We start from the raw sequence: 8,256 nt of genomic DNA, 5'->3' as shown, positions 1-8,256 counted from the left end.
AATAGAGGGAAATTGTGAGCAAGCAGATTCGAAAGAAACACGATTTTTGGAATAAACTGAAATTTCTTGGACTCTGAACTTGAAGTCAAGGTGAATTAAAAAAAGATTAACGTTAGAAACAGAAAAGGGGTGGAAGTGTAATAGAGGGAAATTGTGAGCAAGCAGATTCGAAAGAAACACGATTTTTGGAATAAACTGAAATTTCTTGGACTGTGAACTTGAAGTCACGGTGATCTAAAGAAAGATTAACGTTAGAAACAGAAAAGGGGTGGAAGTGTAGCACAGAAAAATTGTAAAGAAGCAGATTCGAAAGGAACACGATTTTTGGAATAAACTGAAATTTCTTGGACTCTGAACTTGAAGTCACGGTGAATTAAAAAAAGATTAACGTTAGAAACAGAAAAGGGGTGGAAGTGTAGCGCAGAAAAATTGTAAAGAAGCAGATTCGAAAGGAACGCAATTTTCAGAAAAAACTGAAACTTGACGTCACGGTGAGATAACTAAAGGTTTGCATCAAGTGGAAGTGTATTAGAGGAAAATTGTGACCAAGCAGATTCGGAAGAGTCACGTTTTTCGGACCGTGAACTTGAAGTCACAGCAAATTAACGAAAGGCTTGAAGAACGAGGAAAATTGCAGGTCTCCCAAAGGTCCCATTGTCCGGACGCGTTCTCTTACCCTAGAAAATAGGATCGAGTGAAAACGGAGGTTGCTCGGAAGTCGACAGCTGAGCCGAAACGTAACGTTTGCACAGTCCGTGACACCGGTGGACAAGGGTAGGGAGCGGATTTTTCGAAAAAGACAAGAAATGCGTCGAAAGCATGAAAGCCGAACGGTTGGCAAATCTCATGAATGGCCGCGTAATGTGAATGAAGCTCCAGTGACCCAGTTTCGTTGACCGCCCCCTGCCCTCCCCTCGCCCATCAGCCACCCTTCGACCAACCCTCCTGCGCCCCTCTACGTTCCCACCACCACTGCACCGCGTGGGCGTTACGTCAGGGACAGGTTATCGACTGGTATCCGGCGAGAATATTAATTCGCGGCATCGATTGAAAATTCGGGACGATAACACGCACGCAGAGCGAGAGAGAGATGCTCGGCTATTCCCTGGAATTACAGCAGGTGCGCACACCCCCTCGAGCTACTGGTAAGGAACCCGGTTGAATATTTCAGGGGAAACGTGCTGGTGTAATTTTGAGAAACAGATGGAACACCTCTGCGAATATTCCGTTCGATCGAACGGTGTTTAATTTTGAATGAAAGTGTTTTTCGTGAATTGGTTTCGTGGTTAAGGGATCGATCCTGAAGGGGACCTTTTGGAGCCTTGGATGGTAATCGTAGGGAAACGATGAATCATTGGCGTTCGAGGCCTCGCTAATCGTCGAAATGCATCGTCTTGTTATCGCGCGATTATTCCGTCACGCAATTCCGCGCGTTCTTGAAGCTCGCCTGTGTGCTCGCTTGAAAGGTGGAGAAATTGAATTTGATAGGAAAGAAGAAGGAGATATTGGGAAAAATGAGAATTCCAGGGGAGAAATCTGAGGAGCGATTAAAAATCCTGTCTAACCCATTCGCGGCCTGAAATTTGTCGAGTTGCTGAAACTCGTCTGTGTATTCGCTGTGAGACGTCGAGAAACTGAATTTGGAGCGAGAAGAAGAAGGAGAAATTCCAGGGGAAAAATCTCAGAAGCAATTAAAAATCCTATCTAGCCCATTCGCGACCTAAAATCAGTCAAGTTGGTGAAACTCGCCCGTGTATTCTCCGTGAGACCTCGAGAAATTGAATTTTCAGCGAAAAGAGGAAGGAGAAATTGCAGGAGAAAAGAATCTGAGGAGCAATTAAAAATCCTGCCTTGCCGATTCGCGACCTAAAATCTGACCTAAAAAACAGAAAGGGGCGAGGGAGTAGAAGGAGAGACGGTGGAGAGGACGGAGTTTTCGAAGGACGAAAACTTGGTCCGGCGAGCTCTCGTCATTTGATCGGTGCCGGCGGAGCAGAAGGCGCGGGGAGTGGGGTCAGGGCGCCGGAATGACGTCAGGGGACGGCGCAGGGCGTCGAACCCTCGTTGGCAAGCCAGCGAAGGGGTGCATCGACCTGAAACCCCCAGTTGCCTGGCTGGCCATCTATCCGTCCCTTTCTCTCTCGCGTTCGCCACCCAGCATCTCTGATTCCCCAGGGCGAGAGGAGGGAATGCAACCTGCCGAGGCGCAGGGCACCGAAAAATTCCCTCAAAATTCTCGAATTAGAAATATAAATAGATGTTTATTATCAAAAATATTAGAATAAATATAATACTATGACACACGCTTCTCGACTTTTCCAACAACACTGTCTCTCCATCTTCTTTTTTCTTTTTTTATCAGACCTTACGTCTGAGATGAAGCAGAAGGGGTGTTAGAGTTCCCTGGAGTACAGCGGCTCCTTACACTTCACAAGAAAATAAAAATTGTTAATAATCATGATTATTACCAATAGCTAGTGGCTGATTAATTAAGGTTAGCAGGAAAAGTTTCAAAAAACCTGCTCAGCACGACAACACTGTCTCTCCATCCCTCGCACGCCATACTTTATAGCCAGCCCCTTCGTGGGCCTCTCGTCGCCGGGGTCTTTCCCGTTGGGCCTTGCTTTCGTCGCCCGCTTTCTCTTTTATGCTCGCCACGGTTTTCTTAAAATTACGATACTACAAAATTATAATTTCTTCCCCTCCAAAATCCAAGTAACACACCGTAATTGCCAAAAGTACCTACCCAGTCCTACCAATTAAAATCCAGGACAACAGAACACAGTTCATGAAGTATTCCAAATGAAATTAAAATCCACGACAACAGAACACAGTCCACGAAATACTCCAAATCAAATTAAAAACCCATATCGGCAGAACGGAATCTACAGAGTACGCAGCGGTGAAAATGGCGGAAAAACGGGGTGCAATTTTTAAGGTAAGACGCGCAAGGGGCGGCGGAATCTGTGGACAGGAAGGGTCAGCGCACAGTGCAGCAGGGGAGAAAAGTGGGTGAATGAGGTTGCTGGAGAAGAGCATCCACAGTGGTGGTGGAGGCGGCGGCGTCGGCATCGGTGGTGGTGGTTCTGTCGCCGCCGTGACTGCTTCTCCGGCGAGATATTTTTGGAACGGTCGAATTAGGCATTCGGGACAAGCGTGAAACAGAGGCGCGCAGGCTTTCCCTCGTACACACGCTAGAGAGATAGCGTGCCTTGGCAAGGGTGCGATCGAATCGGCGATCGATATGACCTTAATCTTTATCCAGTGCGACGAGTCCGAGGAGGATGGTTACAAGGTAAGCGATTATCGATTGGAAAATATTTAGGAAGGTCGACGACGTCGCTGACCTTCGTCTACGAGGAACCTTTCCACGAAAATCAACGCCGCTAGCCGTGATAAACGCTGCATTTTGGTTCTACAATTTCCTCTTTCCGACCTGAAATACACAAGCTTCGATTAATTTCGTAGAAGGCTGCTTCGCAGTGTCTGCGAATTTCGAAAGGAGAGAGAGAGATCCCTTTACTCCATCGAACAGCGCGTCAAAGCGAGACTAATCCATTTGTGAGAAGAAAGAAGAAAGTGAAAGAGGAACGGAAAATCCGCGCGCGCCTCTCTCTCCTTTTTACAGATCTGAAGGATAGACGGCGCGCGGCTTGACGCGAGTAACCCTAGGGAAAATAGGAAGACTTAAGGCGGACCTTAAGTGGTCGGTGTTGGGAGCCAGACGCAAGACAGATTTCAAGCAAGTATCCATTCCCTTGGCAAAGCAACCCTCTGCTAAGTAGTTTTCAACCGTGCGAGGAAGAAGAGTGAGGAAGGAGAAGCGGGAGACTGCGAGAAAAGAGGAAAGAGGCTGGAGAAAAGGGGTGAAAGAGCGAGGCAGAGAGGACTGGTCGGTAAAAGAGGGAGGGAGGAACGGTTGGATGGGCCACGTGGTGCGGCGTGCGCGGGACAATCAATGCAGCGACGTCACGATCCTCCCGACCAATCGGAGGCCAGCTCCATTCAAACCTGACAGCCTCGGCCTCCGAGTAGAAAGCCGTCGAGTTCCATCGGACTTTAGCCCGACTGCAGTTCGGCCTCGATCACTGAGACGCGCGAATTCGAGGCTAGACCCGCTCTCTCTATCCGACTCCCCCTTTGCTCTACTCGTTCATCTCGTTCGACAGATTTCGTCACAGAGACCAGTCGAGTTTCGTTGAAACGATCGTCGAGATAGCCTTTCGCGTGTCTCTAGAGATCAATCGTAACGAAGCGCCCACAGAGAGTAACCAGTTTTCGTCGAGAAGAAGAACAGTTTGCTGTCGAGAGGAGGAGGGAGAGTTCGAGAACGTTTTTTTTCCAAGAATTCGTTCTGCGATATGATTCGAAGATCTCGAGAGTGTACGTAGACTGTCTAAAGGGAATATCTGGAAGTGTCGACTCTGTACCGGGCGCGTTTCAACTGTCGCTGAACGTCGTAAGTAGTAAGTAGTACGTTTAGCGCGCGGAGTACTTTCTCGAACAAGTAAATAGCAGTAGAATGGTACTTGTTTCTGTCAGACGGAATTCTTTTCTTTTTCGTTCGCCTTTTCTCGGTCGCGACGTGGTGATCAGATATCGAGGACGGTATGGAAAATTCGGGAAAGTGTTCTCTATAGGGGTTGGATCGTTTTACGGAGAGGATGAAATTGTTTCGGAAGCTGGGATTCTGACAAACGAACACGTGGCCCGAGTGGAACCCAAACACACACCCACGCAAAATTCTCGATAGACAAGACCGTGGCTAGAAAATCACGCGTAGCTTTCCCTTTCGCTCGACAAACGGGATATCGAGACTTTTCCTTTTAACGAGGAAGAAATTTTTAATAACGTATAAGTATTGGAATGGAAACGTGAGAAATGCAGAATTGTAGAATATTCGTGAGTGCTTTTCGCCGTTGATTTTCATGTAATGTTTTAACGTTAAAATCGATTTCCTTCTGCTTTTTTGCCGGAGCTTTTGAACACGGACCTCGAGCACTTTCTCCGGTGGAGAATTTAAAGGTCATTTTCATCGGTAAACACGTCCTTTGTAATTTTTCAACAGCAGGTTTGGCATTGGATGTTTAGTTCGTTCGGTGAGTGTGTGTGTGTGTTTTTTCGACGCTCGATTAACCAGATAATTTTAAAGTTATTCATAAAAAATTCAACAGACCTGCAAGTGTGACGCAGCTCTAGCAGGTAGCGTCATTGTCCTAGTTTTCACCCTGTGCATTCGATTGAGCGAACTGCTCGCCGTTTCCGTAGTGGAATGTAAACTTTTCGAAATTCGAATATGAACGGAGAAGAAATTGTAATTGAAAATTCGTGAAGTTATTTCTTTTGAAGCGATTCGATTCGAATTGATATTCGAATTTAAATTCAGGTTTAGATTCGAGTCCGAATTCAGGTTAAATTTCAAATTCTAATTCAGGGTGAAATTCAAATTGAAATTCACGATTAAATTGAAATTGAAACTGACATTAATTGGGGTTTAGACTGAAATTCAAATTCCTGTTAAATTTCAAATTCAAATTAACTCGGGTTTAGATTCAAATTTAAATACAAATTCAGGTTAAATTTCAAATTCAAATTCAGGTTTAAATTCAAATTAACTCGGGTTTAGATTCAAATTTAAATTCAAATTCAGGTTAAATTTCAAATTGAAATTGAAATTCAGGTTTAAATTCCAATTCAGGTTTCAATTAAAATTCAGATTCAAATTTAAATTCAAATTCACATTCAGGCTAAATTTCGAATTGAAATTTAAATTCAGGTTTAAACTCCAATTCAGGTTTCAATTAAAACTCAAATTCAAATTTAAATTCCAATTCAACTTTGAAGTCAAATTCAAATTCAGGTTTCAATTAAAATTCAGATTCAAAAATTCCAATTCAACTTTAAATTCAAATTCAGGTTTTAATTAAAATTCAGATTCAAATTTAAATTCAAATGCAGATTGAATAGATCGCAACGAGCAGCTATACCGATAACGATAACGGAACGATACCGACCGATAATCATCGAACGGTGCTCAATCGTAGACACCGGCAGACTGGGCTACGCCGTCGGTAAAAAAGAAAAGGAGAAATGAAAAAACAGACGAAGAAGGGAAAAAAAAACATTTAAAAGGAACAAGCAATTTTCACGGCGGCCGTTTAGCGGTGTTAATTGGATGAAAATATGGTGCACTACTTATCCTCGTCATCCTTCCTGCAACCCCCTTTGTCCCTCGACAATCCTGTGCCTCGACCCTCCGGTTCCCCTCTTTTCCTTGGAATGCACGTCACCTCGGGGGAGGTGGTGACGTCAGTAGAATGCGGACACAGGATTGGCCGCTACCTACTGACGTCATACGGGCTGACTACATGCGCTTGCAACCCCCTACCCCTAACTCTTCTCGTGCTGGCTGCAATAGGCATCGAGAAATGGTGCATGACAGTTCAAAGCCCCAGTTTTCCAAGGCTGTGCGGACCGAGAGGTCGCCGTACGTTTCACCTTCTTCCTCACCCTTCGCCTTTCTTCCTTTTTCCCGCCTCTTATCTTCGCCCCTTTTTTTCTCTACACTTTTTCCCCTCTCTCTCTCTCTCTCTCGTCTACACACCACTTCTACAAACTTCTTCCCGCTGTGTACACCCTTTCTCGTGTGCTTAACTTCTTTTCCAATTTTTACCGCACGTGGTGATAGATCTTCCTCCACCTTTTTTGCAAATTAACGGCAGATTTGGAATCGACGTTTTCTTCCTTCCGTCTCCTGTACCATTCAGTTTTATCTGAAAATTTAACTTCTTCTTGAGAAAATTTTTCTGCGAACAACAATTTCGAGACCAAAAATCCCGTCTTTTGCTAGAATCTAATTTCTTCTCAACAAAATCTCTCTGTAACGAGCAATTAAACGCTGCTCTCTCTGTGGTGAAAAATCAAAAATCCCGCCTTGGGAACACAGGCCAGGCCTCGGGAGTGTGTCTCGCCTCGAATCGCGAGTGAGAACGTATCCGCGAGTGACGACGAGCGAGCCTTTATCAACGAGGATCCACGTGAAACCTGCGGTAATCTCTCGACGATCCTTGCTCGATCTTCTAAACGAGTCTAGTCGGCAGGTATACATCTTCGATTGTGCGACACATCGAGTTTCATAAATAAAGCCCCATTGAAGAGGAGCTCACAGGGGATGGAGTAGCATGACCCGGTGACCCAGATTTCCCATCACTTGCGTCATTCACAATCTCTCCCCACCAGGTACTACGGCAACGACACGCATATCTCAAATCGAGAGAGAGAGAGAGAAGGGAGGAGATCAGATTGATTGTGAGCGACAATCTCTCCCCACCAGGTACTACGGCAACGACACGCATATCTCAAATCGAGAGAGAGAGAGAAGGGAGGAGATCAGATTGATTGTGAGCGAGCGAGAGGATGACAAACAGAGAGTGCATATCCTGCTAAGCAACCACCGATTTCGCTCTAAACCACTTTCGGTCTTCTTTCAAGGACGTACAGTTGCGACGAGGAGAACGTGATTCGACTCATTGATAAATGTTAAGAGTGAAGAATAGTGTCAGTGTGTCGTTCGATTCTCCACGATAAAACTACTCTCTGTATGAATAATATATCTGTTGGTAATTTCGTCGATGAGTGTTTGTAGAAGAGGGAGAGAGAGAGAAAGGTAGAGATACGATCTTGTGTCTTCTTGTTTCGTGTGACCATTTTCTCGATGCTTCGCTCTCTCTGTATTGCTCTACAGAGTTGAGCTGTAATAAAAACGATATCGATTAACGGGTAGGAAGGCAACGTATAGAAGTCGAAACATCTTCTCGGTGTATTGAAGTCGTTGCACTTCTGCCAAAATGTCCAAGGCCCATGGTGTGCTGTTGCCTGGCAACCATCTTGGGTCAATGGAATACGCGTTCATGGGAGAAACTGGGTCAACCCACGAGATGTTCTAGGTGTCTCCTTAAGTTCTTCCGGTGAAAAGATAGCGGCGCGGGTGCTCTACAGAGGTCCCTTGTTCGCCGAACCGATCTTCAAATTCTTTGCCACCGATGTGATTATATGTAGAGAGAGAGAATGGTCCTGTTCTATGATCGAGAGGGAGAGAAAAATGTTTCTTCGGAATCTTGGGGAAAAATCGTTCGTTCGCCTAACTATCGTATTCTCTCTTTCCCATCACTTGCGTCATTCACTATGTCTCCACGCCAGGTGCTACGGCAGTGCGAGAATGAGTGAGGAAGAGAGACAGAGAGAAAGAGGGAAAGA

This window comes from Habropoda laboriosa, unplaced genomic scaffold (genome assembly GCF_001263275.1).
Source record: "Habropoda laboriosa isolate 0110345459 unplaced genomic scaffold, ASM126327v1 scaffold88, whole genome shotgun sequence".
Taxonomy (NCBI): Eukaryota; Metazoa; Arthropoda; class Insecta; order Hymenoptera; family Apidae; genus Habropoda; species Habropoda laboriosa.
The sequence above is the reverse complement of the archived record's forward strand: the minus strand, read 5'-3'. Positions refer to the sequence as shown.